At 47.4% G+C, this 23,429-nt stretch overlaps 1 protein-coding gene and 1 long non-coding RNA gene across 5 annotated transcripts in view; one reads left to right on the forward strand and one right to left on the reverse strand.

Moving 5' to 3' along the window:
• The window catches only part of LOC138492152 (uncharacterized), a 181,652-nt gene that overhangs the window by 121,430 nt on the left and 36,793 nt on the right, over positions 1-23,429 (forward strand). The gene's annotated exons all lie outside the window — the stretch shown is intronic.
• Positions 1-23,429, reverse strand: part of LOC138492150 (synergin gamma-like) — a 102,303-nt gene that overhangs the window by 76,526 nt on the left and 2,348 nt on the right. The window contains exon 1 of one of the 4 annotated variants that reach the window (XM_069619152.1): positions 12,570-12,892. The exons of the other annotated variants lie outside the window; for them this stretch is intronic. The gene's annotated coding sequence lies outside the window, so the exon portion shown is untranslated. Of the gene's footprint in view, positions 1-12,569; positions 12,893-23,429 lie in introns of those variants that run through there. 4 annotated transcript variants of the gene reach the window in all.

A 23,429-nucleotide genomic window follows, 5' to 3' on the forward strand; every position in this document is an offset into this window, starting at 1 on the left:
TCCATAGGTTCCCGGCTGAGCCTCCCAACGAATGTCAACACTATACCTTGAGGGGTAGAACAGTTCCTCTTTTCAAATTCTTATTATTGGGGATCTAAGCAGTAGACAATGAAGAACTTGCAATGCTAGACATATCACCGGTTTCTTATACAAAAAGGCACCACTGTCAATACAAAGAATAAGCGAAAGAGATACAAGAGCGGAAAGGCACAGGAAAACTCTATCCCCTGGACCAGAGTATTATCATAAAACGAGAAACTGAAGAAATGTCCAGAGAGCAAAACTGTGTTGCTTACAAAAGTATCAAAATGTTTTTATTTACCATGATACAAAAAATTCGAAAAAGTCAATTAATGACATATTACTTTGATAAGCATCAATTAATCCAATAACACGACAGCATAGGTGAACAAAATACGTGGCTAAAATAAATCCATCTCAACAGACATTCATAGTGCAGCATCCGAACCATACATCATACATAGTGACATTCAACCAACCAACAATGGCTAAAAATGACTGAATTGATTAACATTGCTTGCCAATTGGGAGTGGGACAAACATTCATCACATCCCATTTAATTATTTTAATGTTTAAAATGTACGTTAAATACATTTTAAACATTAAAATAATTAAATGGGATGTGATGAATGTTTGTGCCACTCCCAATTGGCAAGCAATGTTAATCAATTCAGTCATTTTTAGCCATTGTTGGTTGGTTGAATGTCACTATGTATGATGTATGGTTCGGATGCTGCACTATGAATGTCTGTTGAGATGGATTTATTTTAGCCAAGTATTTTGTTCACCTATGCTGTCGTGTTATGTGATTAATTGATGTTTATCAAAGTAATATGTCATTAATTGACTTTTTCGAATTTTTTGTATCATGGTAAATAAAAACATTTTGATACTTTTGTAAGCAACACAGTTTTGCTCTCTGGACATTTCTTCAGTTTCTCGTAAGCGAAAGAGATAGACAGAGGCCAACTTCACCTCCCGTCTCACACCCTGAAAGCTCCAGCCATAAAAACGCAGCATTCATGTAATTTCCCTTTCACATAATAGCACAGACAGCCGAATCAGCTGAGTCCAAGCCTGAGACAGGAGCAAACACAGCCCTGAAGGATGGAAATCAAAACCTATAGGCGGGGGAGGCAGCAACACAGCTGCAGGAACAGGTCCAGAATTATCAGTCTCCGAAGACAGATAAGTGCTCTACGACTGTTAGAAAGAAGGTCCAGAATCAGGCCCCAGTGGTGAAGAAAAGAGGTGTGAGACCCCGATATGGCACAGGATGTCTGTTTATTTTCCAAGTGCTCCAATACTTTTTGTGGCAAAAATATGACAGACGATGCCTCTGATCATCTCCACCTGTAGGTGATTAGCAACTGAGCCACAAGAGGCAGGCTAGGCAGCATTTTCCACTCATAAAAAGACCTGTGGACCCTATATAGTAATGGTTGGATCCTTTGGCACTGGTAATGTCCAGCAACAACTTTCACCTTGAGACCACACTGTCTCCAGCAACGTACAGAGCTTTTAGATAATATCGCCTGTAATATGGCTGGTCTGTGATTGCCAGCTATGCATTCTCTTTAACCAAGAATCCTTGTGCTGTATGCATTTGCGAGAAGAAATGTACACTGGCCTCCTATAGAAGCCAGAATATCCTTCCCCCTACTGACCATAACACACAAGTGTTGGCAGGCAGGAGCCCTACATATCTGACGGAAACCCTTAGAAAAAAGCCTTTGGTGAGATCGCTCAGATCCAACAATAATAATTAATAATAATTGGCACTTATATAGTGCTACGAACCCTCAGGTATCTGAGCGCTGCTTATTATTACCCACGGTGTGTGGTGCTCATTTATCGACCTCGGAAGGATGAAAAGCTGAGTTTGGCCCTGCCGGGATTCGAACCTGCGTTAGCAGGCTCGGCACGGATGTCAAAGCGAGCGCCTGTGCCACTTGACCGGCTTGACCGCTGTGCCACAATACCAATCTATTAGCGATTCCCAGAACTAAACTGACCATGGTCAGCAAAGTGCCTTTTTTGCAGCAGTACCCATAGCATAGAGTCCTATCCCGCTGGATCTTAGAAAGACTGAATCAAGGGAAACGTTGAAAAAGAAATTAAAGACCTAGTTGTTCAGGTAGTGCGCTTGGGCCTGTTCACACCTCCGTCTCTCTGGCTGGTAGCTGTGCCATGTATGCAGTGGTTTAAGTGGGGTAAGAAATTGAGGGGGGGCCCTCGTTTGGGGGCGTGGCATCCGCTGTGGGCGTGGCCTAAAAGTGCACAAATCATAGTAGGGTGCGCAAACAAATATATAAATGTAGTAGAGCATTTATATATTTGTATGCGTACTAATATGGTTTGTGTATTTTTCAAGCCTTCTTTTATAAACATAGCAATGTTACATATTTCTATGTTTATAAAAGGTGGCTTGAAAGTGTACAAACCATAGTAAGTTACGCACACTTGTGTGCGTACCTTACTATGGTTTGTGTACTTTTCAAGCCACCTTTTATAAACATAGACATTTGTAACATATTTCTATGTTCATAAAAGACGGCTTGAAACGTACAAGCTCATCTTTTATAAAGCGTTGAGGACAGACAAAACCCAAGGTGGTTTTATCCGTCCACAAAGCTTTATAAAAAATGCCTTGAATTGTGTACGTTTCAAGCCGTCTGTTATAAACGTAGAAATATTTCTACGTTTAGAAAAGATGGCTTGAAATGTACACATTTCAAGGCATCTTTTATAAAGTTTTGCCAAAGGAGACAGGCACCTCGGGCTCAGTGATCGCTGCTCTGAGCAGAGATCACAGAGCCCAAGGCGTCTTTCACCCTCTGGGAACCCGCGGGCTCCGTGGTATAATCTACATATTAGATCATGGAGCCTGCAGGTTCACAGAGGGTCAGTGACCGGGCGAGGGCAAACAAAGGAACTGTAACTTCCCTGATGACCCCTCAGATGGGGGGTCATCAGGGAAGTTACAGTGACTGACAGAAGTGCCAGCCAGCCTCAGCGACGCTGTGGCTGGCTGGCACTTCTGTCCACTTGCCTAACGTTACACTGGCGGGCACATCTCCCGTCGCGGCTGCGGCCGTGACGGGATAATGCGTCCTGCCATGGCGTGGTGGGACGGGGGGCCCCGGCAGGGCCCCGGCTCAGCCCCACTTTTTGGAGACTGGCGGGGCCCGGCCCCGGCAGGCCCCGGCCCACTTAAAGCACTGCATGTATGTTTCTCGTTTGGATATCCGTGTTAACTGTGCGCCCATATGCCCAGCCATGGTGGCGTGTTACAAATTAATTAACCTAATATTTGCTCACTGGTTGTACGTCCCTCCACAATTGAGGCCTATCCAAATACGACTCTAATAAGCATCGTTAAATTATTAATAGTAACAACTATTCCGGGCTTTAAGTGCACTAGCAGGGGCAGAGCCTAAGCAGGCTCCAAAAACTGCTCCCGAGACACAGTTAAGTCTGTCGCACATAAGCAGCCCGTGGAATTTGTACCATGCGCCCAGAAACTAGCAGTAAGCAGGAGGATGGAATGGTTGAGTTCCAAGCTCTGTGAATCGTTATGGAGAATGAAAGGTTGGTCTTCGCTCCAACAGAATCCATAAGCCAATGCTCTTCGAAGGAGTATATATCTCTTGCGGTTGGCAGACATTTTACTGTTAGAGTGAGAATTGTGGCAAATTAAATTAGCAGAGAGCCGAGAGTGCATTACATGTTCAGAAGGGTGGCATGCTTGACTCACTATCACAGACATATTTCAAATATAAAATTCTCTGGCCATTCTTATTTTCCCACAATGCTCTTTAATTCTATGCAAATCGACAGGAAACAATATTGGTGCCATCACCTCCTCCCCTTTTCACATAAGGGATTTATTGACAGATGTACTCACTGATTTAGGGGGTAATTCATGGATTATTTGCGCTGAAAAAAAACGTGATTTGTGCGCCATTCTGCCTGCCAATCCCCATTTGTTAAACAGGGATTTGCGGGCAGAAAGGCGCACAAATCACATTTTTTTCGGTGCAAATAATCCATGAATTACCCCCTTAATTGTTTATAGATTGAGTGAGAGAATTATTTGTTTGCAAACCTCAGAGAAATGCATTTACAATTTGCAGAATGGATGCAAACAATGCCTTCTAACACCATGCAGGGTGACTCAAATAACTGCTTGCAGGGTCACATGGTGTAATGTTTGGGTCAGACGGTGCCCTCTTAGGGCATAACCGTCATTAGGCTATGGCCAACATTTAGATCATGGCCCTGTGAGGGAAAAAAGCAAATGCATGCTTAAAATGTTTAATTGGAAATGTAATATTATGGGGATGCTATGCAACTGTAAAGAGTAAGTTGATTCCAGAAAGACTAAGTCTCAATATTAGTATTAGGCCCAGTGCCTAATACTAAGACGAGAGAAATCACTTTGAAAATGTGTGCCTGTACACAGAATGCAGAAAGGTAGCTTGGCAATTAACAGGGTATTTACTCGAACGCTAATAAACTGCGGCACTAGTAAATGTGGCCACTGCCAAAAATGTATTAGAGCATGTGGATAAAGTTACTTCAAGCGAATGTTGTGAGTAGTATATTATAGCTTTATAGACCGAGCGAGGGGTCATCATCGTGGGATAATGACCCGCAGCCAAGTTTGCTTCGGGCCTTAAATTGTGGAAGGGTCAATATCCCAAGGAAAATGAATACCAACGTGATCTGTGTAAGCACAAAAGACACACATTTGCATTGGTATTCATTTGCTTAAAGCAAACCTTATTTCTAGAGTCTCAAATGGAACTAAAATAATCCAATTGTTGTAATCAAATGTATGTTACTGAATTGGTACCTGCTCTTCGGATTTCTGCACATATGCGGGGCATTGTAAAAAAAAACGATATGTTTCTGAAAATGTGTCTTTGGTGATGTTAACAGTTGATAAGGTGCTGAAAGGAAATGTGCAGGCCATCAGGAAAATGTACCCCCTATTCTCCCCACTGCCTGCTCTAAAAATAAACTCAGTGGACATGCTAAGATATAACTTTCCTCAGTAGCCGCAAGAGAGTCTGGTAGATCTATGATGCTCCTCTTTCAGCATTTCCCAGCTTATCGGACTCTAGGCAAAACCCTGAATGGCGTTTACTATTGTGACAGAGGAATAGAGCATCAAATCCCCGCACAGCCCACATGATACATTCATTCAGGAGACTGTAGCCCAGTCCTGGTTTTAGCATTGCATTCGGCACATGTAGTTTGATCCACTCCAAACATAATATTCATTACAAAGATGGTCAAAGTGGAGCCTACAATCCTTTCTGAACCAGCAACGGTCCAACCCCAAAAGCCAGACGTTTGCAGTCACAAACGAATAAGAGTGTTTGGAGCATTGCCAAATCTCGAAGGGGAGTGTTTTTTTCCCGGTTACATATATGCCTGGTAAATAATACCAGCAAACATCACCTGGACCTGGTGAAACCTATGCTTAAGCACCAATTCTGCAAGACATTGTCAAAGAATATTTGAATATTGAGAGCGAACAGGCATTACGTTGATTTTGGATACTCACGCATTCTTTTGGAAAACAAACAGAAACATGTATTCATCAGCATGGGTCTGGCACCCGCTATTTAAGCCAGCAACTAGTAATCACAAAACTCGAGAGCTCCAAAACTGAAATAGGGTGTAGCACAGGCTAGCTAACCCACTAGGATTTCATTTTATGCACAATGTGGTTTGCGTTTCTTTTCTCACAGTTTGTTTAATAAGCATTAATAAAAAAACAAAACAAACATTTGATGTGGTTGAGAAACCTGGTTTTATCTGAGCTTTGTGGGCAATAGGTTATCCAATTTGTTGGATTTTAGGTACAATATTTGATGGTGGAAAAGGAGCGCCCTTTACGCTTTCTTGCACGATGACAGACCAATGTGGCCTCTGACTGTCCTCCATTGTCTCAGTAATTTATGGCTTGGTTCAGTGTTATAGTGCGAATCTAGAAATTCTATCGGGCTCAGACGATGATGTTCCGCCAGAAGAGAAAGCCATCACCTCTCTGCTACCACCGCCATTAGTTCCCCTCCCATGGACACCTTCAAGATATCAAAAGTGTTGGCTAAGCCCATATGTTCAGGGGGTTGATGGGGACAATTGATAATTTTATAACTCAACTCCTGACTCAGTATCTCCCCAGAAATGAACATCGAGCACCCCTGCGTGAGAAAGATCAAGAGATAAAAGCACTGGTTGCAGATGGTGATTGGACCGATTCAGGTGTCCACTACTTTGCAGAGAAGAAGGTTGCAATGAAAATAAAATCAATTCTAGAATAGACATTGGATAAAAGGTGAGGTGCAGTCCAATACTTTGCCAGTAACACATTCCAGACACCCAGCAAGCCCCCTTCTGCAGGTTTAAGTCTAGGAGACCATGGCAACGTGTTGCTATGAGAGGATCCGGGCACAATCTGCCCAAATCAGGGTACATAACCAAATTAAAATCTCCCTTTAGGATTCCCTGCCCTACGGATACATCTGTGATCTTATTAAATACACCAGGCATAAAGACAACTTGTTGGGAACTCGGGGCGTATAACCCCAAATGATAATGAAAGAACAACCCCACCAATATATCTGCCCTCTATAAATAGCTCTTGGTCGTCAATTTAAAAAGGCTTTTCATCATGGAAAGCCCAGGCCACTGCACAGGTTTTAGATGTTTGGAGGCATGAGTGATTTGAGGAGCTTGGTTGTGCACGAACCTAGAATGGTCGGATCTCACAATATGTGTCTCCGGCGAGCAGAACACATCAAGCCTCTATCCCAGCAAACAGCACCAAAGGTTGCTTCTTTTTTGATGGGGAGTTTAAGTTTATCATATGGACATCAGCAGCGTCCAGCTAACAAAAAATCCACCGCCCAGCCCTACCTCTTCAGGCACCCCATCGCAAACCAGCCACTTTTGACAAAACAAAGAGCCTTGATGTAGGCGTCAGTGCACACACAGAGAATGAGAAATATGAATTAGTGGATCAATACGCCCCCCCCCCGCCTGCTCACACCTAATGAACCATGAAAACATACAAACAGGATGTGCAGCATTCTCTGTGCTACCCAGAGCAATGACACTCTTGTCTGGTGTGTAACTTACACTAAGGGGTCAGGAAAGTGAGGGCGCTCCAACCATGGACTAAGAACTCGTGAAGAATTATTGTTAAGGGCACCTATAGATCTGAGGGCCCTAGATCGACAGCATATCCCACAATAGAAAGGTTGTGATGGGGGATTGTCAACTTGGTAGTTTTCTGGCATGGCCACCCACTTGCTACCCTCTTCTAGGTCTTTCCCTTTCCAGTTGTTTATCTTCCTATGTGGCAGGCAGATAACCCTCCTGCAAGTGTGGAATAGGGTCGCCTTCCTTACACGATGTGAAATTACCTCAAATGGAAAGAGACATTTCTATTTGATGTGCCTGTTGCTGAACTCTATGGTTAATGGTGTCAGGGCTCTTCTCTTGGACAGCATGCTCTCAGCAAAGTCTCAACTCAGCTGGAGCTCAGAGCCATTAAAGCAAACCAGGTGTTTTTATTTCCTTCAATTCAGCATAAATGTGCCATTGCAGGTCAGACAAGAATTTCTTGAACGAGTTGCTGTACATAGAGTACATCTCCTCGCCTTCCACTCCCTCAAGTTAGTTTTAATTCTCGTGTTTTCTCTCTTGACCTGTTCTTCAAAACCCAACAGTTAAGTTCCAAATGTGGAGGTTTGTGGACGCTTGACTTTGTTTAGTGGTTGCGCTCTTGTCCCAGCAGCGCTGCAGATCAATGGACTGTGTGGGTTTACTTTATCTGGCAAGGCGTGTGATGATTCCCAAAGACTGCAGAGGTAGGCGGGACCCTGCTATAGGAAGAGGTAGTTCACCTTTTCCGTGCAGCAGTCCCGCCAGTTTAGATCAACATTCCAAGAACCAAGTACACTGATGTGGCGGCTGACAGATGACTTCTTAAAAGTGGTTGCTTTATGTCCTCAAGAGAGGTAATACCCAAAAATAATGGTTGCAAAATGCTGAATGCTCCTTTAGTGTGCATTCGGCATGGACGTAAATCTCAAATCACAAAATGCCGATCAAGGGGAGCAGGGGTGTCCCCCACTTCTATTAAATGGAAAGCAGGGGACGATTATCAGTTGAGTGCAGTCGAGATTTATTTTCAAAATGCAAAGCTTTCAGCTTCACTTTACAAGGATGCGTTGTTCACTGCTTCGTTAATTTAGTATAGAACCCCTCAGAGCACTGGAGATAATAAGCAGGGGCCACTGGGGACGTCCCAGCAGCACTCCTTGATTATAAGCATGGACATCTACCATGCCAATTCTCCAGGCTTCTTAGGAACACGCAGCTGGCACCACAGGAAACAGCCATTTCACAAACTCACCCCACCACCTCGCAATCAGGGGCTGGCCCAAGATCAATGGGGGTGTATACTCTCATCGCCGAGCTCAGGGTCAACATGGCAGGACAACTCCTTCTGGCGTGCCACAGGGAGCATGTTGGTCCCCTGCAATATTCAACATTTTTCTAAGCCCTCTGTGTGACAATCTTGACAAAGCAGGAGTCATGTTTGCCAATTATGCTGACGATGCCTCAGCTATTGGTGGAGTTAAGCAGAAATTTCACTGAGGACCAAAAAACGGTACCGAAGATTTATCTAATCATAAAAGAAATGGATGACCCAACATTGGCTGTGCCTTAACAGCGGTAAAACCGAAATGTTGATTTTCGGATCCCTACAGGCAATGCTGAAACTGGGGCCAGCATACATGGAGTTTACAATTGATGGTCATCCCACCACAATCTTAGATCAGGTCAAAACCCTTGGGGTGATAATGGATAAATCTTTCAGCGCTGATACACATGTAGCAAATGTCATCAAAAAGTCACACTACCATCTGAGACTACTTAGACTGGTTAGCCATATGTTGCAAACAAGAACTGTGAGACCCTGATCAGAGGCATAATTATGCCTCGAATCGACTACTGCAATGCTCCGTTAGGGGGAGCAAGTAAAAATTGCATACAAAGACTCCAAGTTTTACAAAATGATGCAGTCCGTATTATCAAAGGTGTGTCCAGGCGAGAACATATAACTAAGGCCAGGAGGGAGCTTCACTGGCTACCAGTTAATTGCGGATCTCTTTTAAAATCCTGACCCTAGCACACAGATGCTTACACGGACATGCTCCCACCTATTTGAAAAACTGTCTCACCCCCCAAGCTCCAGGAAGATTAACTAGATCTAATAATACCCTCCGTCTAATCTGCCCATGTATCAAAAGAAGCCGGGGCAAAGGTCGCTCCTTTCCAGTCCTGGCCACTCTGGCCTGGAATGACCTCCCAGTGGAAATGCACTTAGAGAAGAACCTCCAAACTTTCCGGAAAAGGCTCAAGACACGTCTATTCAAACAAATAGACTTTCGCCTTTATGACTCCTATCTTTTTCATCCATTAGCCTTTTCCTTAAACATGGTTTGTTGGCTTCATCAGTCATTTGTCTTTTGCTATATGTGCGGCCTGATGCCTGCGGGTTAAGGTGTGTTACAAGCATAACATAACATAACATAACACAGCATAACTAGAACTCTTGTCCCGAGGGAAGGAAGGGGTACAGAATTCAGCTGGAAGGAGATGTTGGTGCCTCCCACTTCCGGGGATCCAACCAGGGGAAATACTGCTCCCCAAGTACGAAAGCTCACCCCGATCCACCCACAGCACAAACGAAGCATAGCTTTGCTCATTGAGGCCATCTTCTTCAACAGCAGGAGAAGATATATGGAGGCTGTATAAGGGGGACAGATTTTCTATTTGCGAAAATCACATTTACTGATGAGTACCTCGACGGCAAGCAGGAAGAAACGTGAGCCTGGGGATGTCCCTCCACTGGCAAGCTCCTTTTCCACCGTTGCTGGCTGTAGTGTGCTGCTTAGCCCATAGAATGTTAGCGGTAGTGGAACCCTTAGTTACCTCAGTGCTCCGGGGATGTCAGTTGGGACATTCAGGATGGGAGTCCTAGCTTTAAGGATGCTTTTACCCAACCTCTCTCCCTCCTTCATACTTTATACCCTGCACCATAATAAAGCTACATCTAATTTCATACTGCGTGCTTCCTACATATTACCCGTAAACCCAGATACTACACTGGCATAGCTCTCTGGGACACATCTCGCCCCTCCTCCGCCAAAGCCCTGGTCATAGTCATCCATCTTAACTTTGCGGGAGGTGTTGCCCGCAGAGGAGGGTTTGCAGCAGTTCCCCACACACCACACTCCACTCCTAGGAGTTACATCCCCACACCTGAGCCAACATAATATAATGATAATAATATTATAGGTTATTTATAACACGCTTAATACCGAAGAGGTTTCTGAACGCGGACCCGGGATTTAAACCTGTGCTGCTCTGCGTTGTCTTGCTTCCAAGATGACGCGTTGCCACTGAGCTATACCACCCGTGACTCGTGACTCGGCACAAGGAACTGCAAGAATCACTGTTCAGAAATTAGGTAAAGCCATTGAACCTTGAGCAGTGTTCACATTATGAAGTGGGGTATCACAGCCCTGTTGAGAAAGGTCAGTACTGTGCCAGTAGCATCCCTTCTAAGATAGATGTTATTACTATTCCATTAAAAGTACAGCAGACCTGCTGAGAAGTGATGGCACTAGGTTCGAGTACTGATTTAGAGTTTTTGAGGTGTGAGGCTTAGTCATAGCTTGAATTCCAGCCTAGAATATGCAGTTTTGATACATATGTCAATAACTAGACATTTAGCAGCACGCTGGATGGATACTTCTACTTCGCCCTCAAGCTGCTTCTTGCAGCATTTTCTTGCTTTTGGTGTCTGCTGCCTGCATTTTCTCTAGGATTCACACAGCATTAGTAAGATGGCCGCCGCCTTATTCCTGCGCTCTTGCAAGCTTTGTTGTGCAATCCTTGTACATCCTGCACTCGGATTGGTTGACGGAGTGCCTTTCTGACCAACTGGGGACCGGCAGGCTTTAGCTGGCCCCCTCACCAAAGGCCCACTTCCAAGGCCCCTTTCTGCTCTCTGTCGGCTACCAAGATGCTCCAGGGCGAGTACCCTTGCTATTATACCAATTCTTGTCCTTTGAATTGACTGTGCTGCCGCCCTGCAACATGGGGTATGGCTCCATGTACCTGCCCACGGAATTGACTTTTGCATTACCTTGTTCAAGCACTTACTTAACCATTTTCTTAAGAAGCCAACAGCGCCTAGACACCCCAGGGTTTTGTACGCTTTATAAATGGCAAAATAAAATAAATTAAGCTAACACATTTTCACTAGGACAGGGAAATGCGCTATAAACATTAAATATCAATCTTTGTGAAAGATGCATAACAGACTGAGCTTATTTCCTAACAGTCCAATTCCTCTATGAGGCTCACTGCACAAAAGCAGCAACAGCATGTTATGTTCCCTTTGAAACACCAAAAATGTTAAACCTGCACCCCTGCACTTGCGCGATCTCAATGTCACCTGGCCTAGTAAAATCGCTGTCTCTGTCTTCCCTCTGTTCCCCTCCCTTGCCTCGTTACGCCTTGAAACACTTGTGTATAGGCGCGTTATAAATGGCATATCATACCTATAGGCGGAGCATGCAGCACCAAGATGCCCCCTGCAACGTGAATCAACACACTCATTTCTTTCAGTATACAAGTTTGCTTTCATTTTTGCCAATGCTTGCTACAGCAGAGGGGGTGGCAGAGGGTAGGGGAGGAGGCGGTTAGGACCCCAGTACATTGTCTACTTGCTTCCAGCTGTGGAATGTCCTGACTTTGCTCACATAGATCTGAGTGATAAAAGAAGGCCACTGGATTCTGCTCAATTACTCCTCATGATTGATTGCACCAAATTGAAAACAACACACCTTAAAGACAGTGATCGAAGTGAGCGAAAACGCTCTACTTTTTGGAAATATTAAGCCACCGTTTCTCATCTGAGAACCCTTACTAGATGGCAGCGAAGGGCATCTTTGTTATTTGCTGCCCTCTTCCTGGGGATGTTAACCTCGACCCGCTGGATATGCTCTAAAGTCACACCCCGTTGAGTTATCTTGCAGCCTCCAGCTTGCACTTACTTTTTTCAGTACCCTACTTGGGGGGGGGGGGGTATCGCTCATTTCTGAGCCCTACTCCCACAGTGATCAGCGTTTGTGTTCTGCATTTAAGCAACAGATTAATGTGAAATTTCTGCAGGTACAGCTGTTTGTGTAGGTACTTATTGGGAGGGGTGGCTTTCGTCTTTTTCATGTCCCTTAAGAGGTGTGAAGGGTTTGTGCCAAGAAATGGGAAGGTGTATGAAGCTGTATGCTGTGGGGGGGGAAGGGGGTGGCAATTGTTGAAGGTAATGGCGGTCGTCTAAGATGCATTAATTCCACTTCCCTCTCCCTCATCACAGTACTCACCTATGAGGCTCTGCCTCTCATACAGGATGTCTTTTTATTCTTGCAGGGATAAACCTCCTACTTACCCACAATACACCAGTTATTTTTCTCCTATCTCTGATAGGGACTGGTTATTCCTGGAGCGGGGCTCTGGGAAACATCGTGGCACAGTCTTCCGTGGTGGCGTTCTCCTGCGGGGCGGCGGTGTGTACCCGGTAAGATGCGGGCTCCAGAGTTCCATGTGGAGGTTGGGGTCCGGTTGAGCATACAAGCCTAGCATGGGCCCCCTGCGGGGCTTTGGGTGCTGCTTCAAGGCGATTGTCGCTGCACATGCGCTTCCTTTTTATCCGGGTTGTGCACTAGCCATTGGCGGGGCCCGAATGCCTTCTGGTTTCTGTGGCAGGGCTGCTCCCCCTTCCTTCCGGTGCCTGGTTGGGGGTGGGGCCTCGCTGTGTTTCAACTGGGATATTACTTGACTTCCTCTCCGGCAGCCTGGTCTGGGGAGGGGGCGATCTGCATATCTGGGTGGCATCGAGTTTCTCTGTGGTTCCCGTTTCCTTCCTAGGGTGATAAAACAGGTTTCACACAGGCGTGTAGCTGCAGGATTGGTTTTGGCTGTTCTGATGGGTAAACGGACAGCTAAACACAAGCATGTGGACTCTCCAGTGAGTTCTCCAAGTCCTGACAGGCACCACGCCAGAAAGAAACATAAACAGGCCATGTCTTTGAAGTTCTCTTTATCCCAGAGGGAGATTAAGGTGCTGATGAAGCAAGGCATTACAGAGCATACGAATGTCCGGGGCAGGTGCAGGTGCAGGCATCGGACCAGCCACTCTTCTGTCTCTTCATCCTCCTCTTCCCCATCCACGTCCTCTGCTTCCGTCCATTCATCTGTGCGATGGCGGTCCGATGAGGAGGCTGAGGGGAAATATTTGTCCTGGGATGAAATGGAGGTAGTTATATCCCAGGTTTGGGACTCAGTGGGTTTTTCTGACCCCGTGGAGGGGGGATGCGACAATATAAGCACACTTCAAAGCTGGGTCTTCCCCCTGATATCGGATATAAGGACCAAAGTGCTACGTGAATGGAAGGACCTCGAGCACATCTCCATGCCGCGCTTCATGGCGCAACTCTACCCTTTGAAGGGGGCGGAGGAATTTCTTCCAGACACAATGGCTGTAGACGATATTTTGTCCAGTTTGGTGGGATTTTCCACCATGGCTGCAGAGATGGCTGATCTTTGGGACTCAGTAGACCGAAGGTCAAATACCGCCTTGAAGAAAGCTCATATGGGATCCCATCTGGTGCTGCAAGTTAACGTCTACGGCTCGTATACGGCAGAGATGATTCTAGAGGGCTTCCGGCTTCACTGTAAGGCGATGGAAGATGGCTCTGTCTGAGCTCCAGTGCTGGAAGACATGCAGCGACAAGTACAGCTGCGTTCAGATCTGTTGTATGATGGCGTCAGGCGCATCACCTTGGCCATGGGTGCTTGCATTTCTGCTCGCTGTAAGCTTCATTTGAGGGACTGGGAATATGACTACTCCCACAAGGCTGCCGCTTTTAAGCTTCCCTTTTGTGGGCAGTAAACCTTTCTGGGACTCTCTGGAAGAAAATGATTTCCAGGTATCCTGGGCAGACAAGCACGCAGACCGGTTGCGGCGCAAGCCTGCACCACAGGTTAGACGTTCTTTGGGGGTTGCGCCTCAGAGCCAGGGGTCTCGAGGCAGGTATGCCCTTATCATCGCTCCAGGGGTTTCCGTCCATGCCTCAGGGGTCCAAAGCCATGGTGGGTCATGTGAAGCCCTGACCATTAGTTTTTGCCGGTGGGGGGCCGATTCCATCAATTTCTTCCCATGTGGGAAAGGTGGCCCTCCGATGCTTGGATCCTGCAGATTGTCCGTAAAGGTTACTGGATTGACTTTCTGTCTCCTCCTCTTAGGCAATAATGGATCATGACTACTCTACCCTGAAGAAATTGGCCATGTCCTCAGCCATTGCTGACCTTCTGTTCAAGGGGCCATTATGACCGTGCCCAGGGACCAGTGGGGTCTGGGGGTTCTACTCTCAGGTCTTCTTGGTCCCGAAGTCTCGGGGAGGTTCCGTCTGATTTTGGACTTGAAACAACTCAATGCATTCATCAGGGGCGCTCGATTTTTGGATGGAGATGTTGCAGAAGATCATTCCCCTGGTCAGGCAGCGGGATTGGCAGGTCTCCCTGGATCTCCAGGATGCCTATTATGTGCCCATTCACCCATCTCATCTACAGCTCCTCCAGTTTTCTGTAGGTGGGACCCATTATCAGTTCCAGGTCCTTGCCTTTTGATTCAAGGGAGCACACGGGTATTTACGTAGGTGGTGGCACATTTGCATCTGTAGGGGACCCAGCTATTCCCATACTTGGACGACTGGCTGATCAAGGTGGATCTCTGATGCACTGTTCAAGCGGATCTTCTCCTTGTCTGTCAGTCGCTCCAGGAGTGGGGCTTCCTCATCAACTGAGAAGAGAAAAGTCTCAGCTGGCTCCTTCCCAGTACCTGGTGTTCATTGGGGCTCAGTTCTGCACCATGAGTGGGAAGGTTCTTCCTCCGGGGGCCAGGGATCTCAGGCTCCAGTCTCTCCTTTCAGATGTCCTTCGACATCCAGGGTGTCGGCGAGAGAGCTCCTGGTGTTACTGGGGCACATGGCTTCGTGTCTTTTTCTGGTCCCCTGGGCCTGACTCCATCTTCGCCCTCTGGTGGTACATCTGCTACTTCACTGGTTCCCCTCCTCCCAATCTCTCGAGCAGATGGTCAAGATTTTGCCCAATCTGTGGGAGGATCCAGGTTGGTGTTTGTAGAATGCCACCCTGCTAAAGCGGAGTGGAGTTGGATCGTCCCCCTCGGGTGGTTCTGACTACCAACACCAGCAGCTCCAGGTGGGGGGCCTCCTTGGGGGTCTCTGCGCAGGAGCGGTGAAACATGGAGGCGCTTCGTCGATTTTCGAATTGGAGAGAGTTGGTGGCCTTTGATCAGGCTCTTCTGTGGCTTGCTCCCCTCCTACATGGTCGGGCTGCGTTTGTTCAGACTGAGAATTCCTCTACCATCGCCTATGTCAATAATCAGGGGGGTTCCGGGTTGAGCCCTGAATTCTCTGGCAGGGTATACCAGCGTTTGGGCCGAGCAGCATTTGCTGTCCCTGGAGGCGGTTCGCATTCGGGGGTGGAGAATGTGGTAGCGGAATGTCTCAGCCAGGTGCTCTCCCGTCTTCCTGGAGTTGGTGTTGTCCGATCAGGTGTTTGCAAAAATGTGTTGCCGGTTCGGGACTCTGTGTTGGATCTGTTTGCGTCCCCCTACTCCACCCAGGTCTCCAGGTTTTGTTCCCAGTTCCAGTTAGTGGAGGTGTCGGGGGTGGACGCCCTGAATAGAGTGGCCTCGGGATCTCCTGTATGCCTTCCCTCCTCTGGCTCCCATTCCCAGGGTGGTCCAGAAAATCCCCTGGAGTTCTTCTCTGGTGATCTTGTTGTGGTTCCCTTTTGACCTTGCAAGTGGTGGTTCCTGTCGCTCATGGATCTCCAGGTACGGGAGGTCTGGAGGATTTCCAGCTGGCCTTGCCCTCTTCAAGGGGGTCCGGTGGAAGGGTTACCTGTGATCCAATGGTCTGTTTGGCTCCTGAGAGGCAAGGTTGTTGACTTTGGGTTTCTCTGCAACGGTGGAGTAAACCGGATGCTCAGGGTGTTCTGTTGCATGAGATTTGCAGGGTCAGACCTGGGCACTACCGGGGCGGACCCCAAAACTTTTATCACTCATTGCTGGCTGAATGTGGGTAATTCTAGGGATGGTTCCTTTGGAGTACAGGCGCTGTGCGTGACTCAACTGTGATGTTCTGTTCAATTGCACCAGAGCTGCAGGTGAGTGTTATTACTTTAATTAGACCCTCCTGGGCCACTGGAGAGAACCTCTTGCCCAATTTGTTAGCCACTAACCCGGCCTACCAGCCGCGCTTACCCCGGCCTCTCCGTTTTCCCTTCTCCTTTCACCTCCCGCCTCCCAGCCTGCCCCCGAGCCCTGATTGGCCAATAGGTACTTTTACCAGCCTCCCCAGGGCAGCCCTCTACCCGGCAGCCCCTGCGGCCAAGGGCCCCAAGGCAAAGAGCGGCTTCTAGAAGAGGCAGCTCCATAAAGTGTCTGCAGGTGTCAGCAAGGGAAGCCAGTGGCCAGCCGTCAACCAGCAATGGCTAGTACGCTAGTAGTGGCCTGGGTGGGGAGTAGAGCAATTTCTCTACCCTGGAAGCCCAGCCACTTAGCAAACTTACCTACACCTGTACAATACTGTGATTACATTCCTCTGCCTCCCTCTCTCACTATACAGGACTCTCCAATCTCGCTGGGTTTAGCCTTGTACTCAAATCTCAGTGTTTATCCTTGTACTCAGATCTAGCCGAGTTTAGTCTTGTACTCAAATCTGGCCGAGTTTAGTCTTGTACTCAAATCTAGCTGTGTTTAGTCTTGTACTCAAATCTAGCTGTGTTTAGTCTTGTACTCAAATCTGGCCGAGTTTAGTCTTGTACTCAAATCTGGCCGAGTTTAGTCTTGTACTCAAATCTAGCTGTGTTTAGTCTTGTACTCAAATCTAGCTGTGTTTAGTCTTGTACTCAAATCTAGCTGTGTTTAGTCTTGTACTCAAATCTAGCTGCGTTTAGCCTTGTACTCAAATCTTGCTGTGTTTAGCCTTAAACTCAAATCTTGCTGTGTTTATCCTTGTACTCAAATGTAGCTGCGTTTAGTCTTGTACTCAAATCATGCTGTGTCTACCCTTGTACTCAAATCTTGCAGTGTTTAGCCATGTACTCAAATCTTGCAGTGTCTACCCTTGTACTCAAATCTTGCAGTATTTAGCCGTGTACTCAAATCTCGCTGTGTTTAGCCGTGTACTCAAATCTCGCTGTGTTTAGCCGTGAACTCAAATCTCGCTGTGTTTAGCCTTGTACTCAAATCTCGCTGTGTTTAGTCTTGTACTCAAATCTAGCTGCGTTTAGCCTTGTACTCAAATCTTGCTGTGTCTACCCTTGTACTCAAATCTTGCTGTGTTTAGCCGTGTACTCAAATCTTGCTGTGTTTAGCCATGTACTCAAATCTAGCTGTGTTTAGTCTTGTACTCACATCTAGCTGTGTTCAGTCTTGTACTCAAATCTAGCTGCGTTTAGCCTTGTACTCGAATTGCATTGTTAGGTGTAGGCCTCTCTCCCACTATACAGGACTCTAAAATCTCACTGTGTTTAGCCTTGTACTCAAATCTCGCTGTGTTTCGTCTTGTACTCAAATCTAGCTGTATTTAGTCTTGTACTCAAATCTAGATGTGTTCAGTCTTGTACTCAAATCTAGCTGTGTTTAGCCTTGTACACAAATTGCATTGATATGTATAGGCCTCTCTCCCACTATACAGCACTGTCAAGTCTAGCTGTGTTTAGCCTTGTACTCCAATCTAGCGGTATTTAGTCTTGCAGTCAAACCTAGCTGAGTTTAGTCTTGCAGTCAAACCTAGCTGTGTTTAGCCTTGTACTGAAATCTCACTGTGTTTTGTCTTGTCCTCTATTTGCATTGCTAGGTGTAGGCCTCTCTCCCACTATACAGGGCTCTCAAATCTAGCTGTGTTTTGTCCTGTACCCAAATTGCATTGTGGAACGTATTCCTCTCTCCGACTACACAAGACACTCAAATCTAGCTGTGTTAACTTTATACACAAAGGTTGTTCGGTTCTACCTTATACTCAAACTGCATTGTGAAACGTAGGCCTCAACCGTGCATAGTCAACTAGGCCTCATGTCACTCACAGTCCACAACAATGCAGCCCCCATGGGCACCACCAGCCTCAACGAGACCCACCACAGTCTTTCACTACCCCCACCATCACACAGCCCGCTCACCTCCCACAGCGTACCTTTAACCTGCATCCTTCACCCCCCCTCCTTTTCCCCTGCCCTCACCACACCTACCCGCCTCTAATTGTTACACTCTCCCCACCCGTAGATCCCGCTCGGCACAAATAAGAGCTGCAAGATGGAAAGACGGATTAGAGAGCATCCCCCACGGAACACACCAGGGAACGCAGCAAGACACCTAACATGCCTATCACATTCCAACCGCACCAGCAACCGACCCCCAACACCTCCTGTGGACATTCCACCCCAACCAACTACCCACCACCCCCCACCCCCACTTCCCCACCCTTCGCACAGCAAGAGAAGCCCTAGCCAATACCCCCCACCAGAGAACCACACACTCTCTCCCATACACCCATAACCGCTCATAATGCAAGGAAAGGGCGAGACCGCAGACACCTAATGCCCCCCCTAACATCACCCATTCTCCAACACAGTTCACAATCACTGCCACCCAATCCAACTGCTCCCTCATCTCCACACTCCACCGCCCCATTGCCAGTCGCCTGTCCCCCCATCCCAACCGCTCACTCATCCCCACACCCCACCTCCTCCCACCTCATCTTTCCCCCACTCCCAGTCCCCTCATCAGACCCTGCTCTCCCCCCCATCCCCACACACCCTCTACCCACAAAAGGATCCCACCAAATATCTTGCACCCTCATCAATGCCAGATCAGTTTCCAAAACCAAACACCACATCTATGACCTCATCACAGAAGAAAACCCAGACATCCTATTAATTATGGAGACCTGGTTCTGGGATGACTATGAACCCCTTGCGCATGAGACCTTCCCACCTGGTTACATTCTCGTTGTCTGGAACAGATCACAAAGGGGAGGAGGGCTTGCAATATTACATAAAGACCATTTCAAGCTAATAACCAAGGACACCTCCAGCAGCACCACAGACTACGAATCCCTCCTGGTAAAACTCCAACTCGCACCATCCACCTCACACAGCTTCCTACTCATCTACAGACCCTCTGGCTATAACAAATACTTCACAGACACATTTTGTGAAGCACTGGCCACCAACCTCATCCTACATCCAACCCTCACCATCCTATGAGACTTCAACATATGATTCGACTCCCCATCAAACCCTATGACCAGGGCATTCACAGACAGCCTAGATCCACTCAATCTGAAACACCACACCTCCACTCCCACCCACACGAGAGGCCACACCCTTGACGCAATATTCAGCACCGCAAACATATCTACCCAGCCTCGCAGCCCCTATCATGGACGGATCACTCAGCACTCTGTTTCACCATACCACTCAACACTGTGGTCAGCGGCCAACACCCCACACGTCCACCACTAACAGCTCCCTCCACTTTCCCACTATGGGACAAAGTGTTAATCACCCCAGATCTTGAATTCTCTCTCCGCAATTGCCTCAACACACTCTTCCTCGCAGAAGGACCACCAGCAATAGACTCCCTCGACATATGGCTTACCAATGCCCTCAAACCCCTCACCCCATCAAAACTTACCACGCAGAGATCTGAACCAATGCCGAGGTGGTTCACCCCAATCTCAAACCTCTCAAAACTCTCGAGCACCGTCTGGAACGGGCCTGGAGAGCCGACCCTTCAGCCAAAAACAAAACTGCTCTAGCGAGGACAACCAGAATTTACAGATCTGAAATCAGAAAAAGCAAGAAAACTTTCTATGGGAACCGAATCCAAAATGCTTGCGACCCAGGTAGGGAACTGCATAAAATCATAGCAGAATTGAAATCCCCCTCATGCTCTCACCTGTCCTTTCCAAGCTCTCAAGCCTTATGCGACACCCTCTCGCTCCACTTCTAGAATACCACCAACGAAAGACACAACACCATCATCGTCAAACTAAAAATCCTGCCGCCACCACCCACTCGTCTGCAGCCCCCCACTCAAACCCTCCCACAATTACAACCTTCTTTTGACTCTTTCTCCCCCATCACACACCAAGAATTCCTCTCGCTTGTAGCAGTCAGCCGCCCATCAGGCTCCCCGGAAGACCAGTGCCCACCCTAAATGCTCAAAATAATCCTAACCTCTACCTGTGCAGGTAACATTGCACGCACAATCCTTAATCACTCACATCAGGATCCTTCCTGAACGCCCTAAAAACATTCTACACCAAACCCATTCTCAAAAAACCAACCCTTGACCCACTCCTCTCCCAGAACTGCCGACCTATCTCCAATACATGTTTTATCGCAAAACTGATTGACCACGTGGCTTACACACAGCTTGGCCAATTTGCCAAAGCCAATAATCTCCTAGACCCAGCGCAATCAGGTTTCAGACCACTAAGGGGGAACAGAATCCTCCCTAGTCTCCATCTGGGATGACCTAAAAAGAACAGCCGATGCAGACAGCTGCGCGGTTCTCATTCTGTTACATCTTTCTGCAGTCTTGGATACCACTGATCACTCGATTCTATTAGCCAGACTACAAACACTAGGAATCACAAGCACAGTCCTCTTGTGGATCTCCTCCTTTATCTCTAACCAGTCGCAAATCATGCATCTCGACCAGTTCACATCCATATCACACCAGGTTTGTAAATGTGTCCCCCCAAGGAGCGCCCACATCACAGCTAATTTTCAATTTCTACATACAACCCATTCTCGCAATCATTTTCTTGTACACCCTTACCTGCTACAACTATGCAGATGAAACCCAGATCCTCCTCAAAATCCCAAACTCTGACAGCTCTGCCAGCCCGGACCCATCATCGTGCCTCTCTGGCATTGATCACTGGATGACGACCAACCACCTCATCCTCAACCCTGGGAAAACTGAAATCCTAGTCTGCGGGAAAACATCACTCATCCCCCAACCAATCATGTGGCCCAAATCACCAGGACAAGCACCTGCACCCTCTGACATGGTTATAAACCTTGGATGTGAATTTAACTCAGATCTATTCCTCACCAAACACACCACCAGCGTATCCAATACCTGTTTCTTTCACCTAAGTATCCTCAGGTGGATTTTCCCCTACCTCACCTATCCCCATCGTTTCTCGGCCATCAACTCCAGCATCCTTTCCCGTCTAGACTACGCAAACTGCCTCCTATTGCTCGATGCATCAACTTCAAAGCCATGTGTATCACCCATTGCGCAGTCCACAACACCGGCCCTGAATTCCTCAGAGACACAATTGTCCCCTACCAACCTTCCAGGAACCTCAGATCTCGCACTGCATTTCGCCTAGTGATCCACCCCACAGCTCCATTAGACTTGGCGGTTCCTCCCTCTCCGTCCAAGCGCCAATCATCTGGAATTCCCTTCAAATACACATTCGCAACACGAAAAACTACCAGAAATTCAGGTAGGCCATTAAAACCTGGCTCTTCCCAATACTCTCCTAATCCACTGCTCCCCATGAATACACCACTAATAAACACCCCTGCATCAATCACAGCTCAGGGGCCGGCAGCTTTCGCAGCGGTTTCTCCTGACACACCACCACATATTGCTCAGCAGCACTCCCAGCCAACTGGTACTCCAGGTTAGCCAGTAGCTTTTGCTGTGGCACACCTGATCCACCATCAACCCACCCACAACAACACTCCCACTGGACAAGCACTGCAGGCTTTCGCTGTGGCACACTTGCAACACTCACATCATTCTCACCGTGCCCCCGCCCGCTGGCCCACATGAGAGGTGACTAACATTGAAATAAGTAACCCAGGGTAGCACACGCCCATCACGAAGTAATTCACTCCCACTCTTAACCTGCATTGCTCACCCGGGGAAGCTCTCAACACTAGCAATCTCCCACTACTAGGGTATTCCCAAATCTAGGTACAACAAACCATCAATCTGTTACACTAAGGAAACCTACTGTACTATAGGCTGAAAGCTATAGCACTGTGAAGCCTAGGTGCCCTCACCCCCCCCCCTACCTACAATGCAGGATTCCCAAATCTAGGTGTAGCCTCCTCCCTTGTCTACTATATGATGAGACCTACTGCATTTTGAGACCTAGGCTTGTTGCACACTATACAGGTTTCCCAAATATAGGTGTAGCCTCCATCTTTGTTTTACTGTAAGATTAAACCTACTGCTTTGTGATACCTAGGCCTCTCTCCCACTGTACAGGATTCTCAGATCTAGGTGTAGCCTCAGTCTTTGTTTACCATATGCAAAACAGCAGGGGGTCTGGTAAACTCTCTACCAGCACGAACACAGCCCATTGACTTGTTCTTGGGTGGATGGTCCCTGGGAGAGTCTCAACCAAGTCTTTAGCTCACTGTTCCTTCCACAGAGAAGACATTTTCCCGCATAGCAGTCCAGCACCGAAATGCTAGGCAATTCTCCTCTGAACAAGAGTATCACAGCAACCCCATACACGTGTTCCAGCCTAGTTGGGCATCATCAATGAGGTGCAGCTGTGCCTCTTTAAGAGCAGTGAGCAAGGGGTCCATGTCTGGATTCCCCTGGTAACTTGGGGTGAGACCCAAAGTTACTTGGTATGCAAAACAGAGGGGCGTCTGGGAAACTCTCTACCGGCACAAACACAGCCCATTGACTTGTTCTTGGGTGGATGGCCCCTGGGAGGGTCTCAACCAAGTATTTAGCTCACTGTTCCTTTCACAGAGAAGAAATGTTCCCGCATATCAGTCTTTGTCCTGCCCAGCGGCAGTCCAGCACCAAAATGCTAGGCCAGATTCCCAGACCCCCCTTTGTTTTGTATAAATTAACTTTGGGTCTCACCCTAAGTTACCAGGGCGATCCAGACGTGGACCCCTTGCTCACTGTTCTTAGAGAGGCACAGCTTCACCTTACTGATATTGCCCAAAAGGGCTGAAACACGTGTATGGGGTTGCTGTTGGTACTCTTGTTCAGAGGAGAATTGTCTAGTATTTCGGTGCTGGACTGCCCCTGGGCAGGACAAGGTCTGAAATGCATGGAAATGTCTTCTCTGTGAAAGGGACAGTGAGCTAAAGACTTGGTAGAGTCTCTCCCAGGGGTTATTCACCCAAGAACAGTTCATTGGGCTGTGTTTGTGCTGGTAGAGAG

Source organism: Ambystoma mexicanum, chromosome 10 (genome assembly GCF_040938575.1).
Source record: "Ambystoma mexicanum isolate Mex_15411 chromosome 10, UKY_AmexF1_1, whole genome shotgun sequence".
NCBI lineage: Eukaryota > Metazoa > Chordata > Amphibia > Caudata > Ambystomatidae > Ambystoma > Ambystoma mexicanum.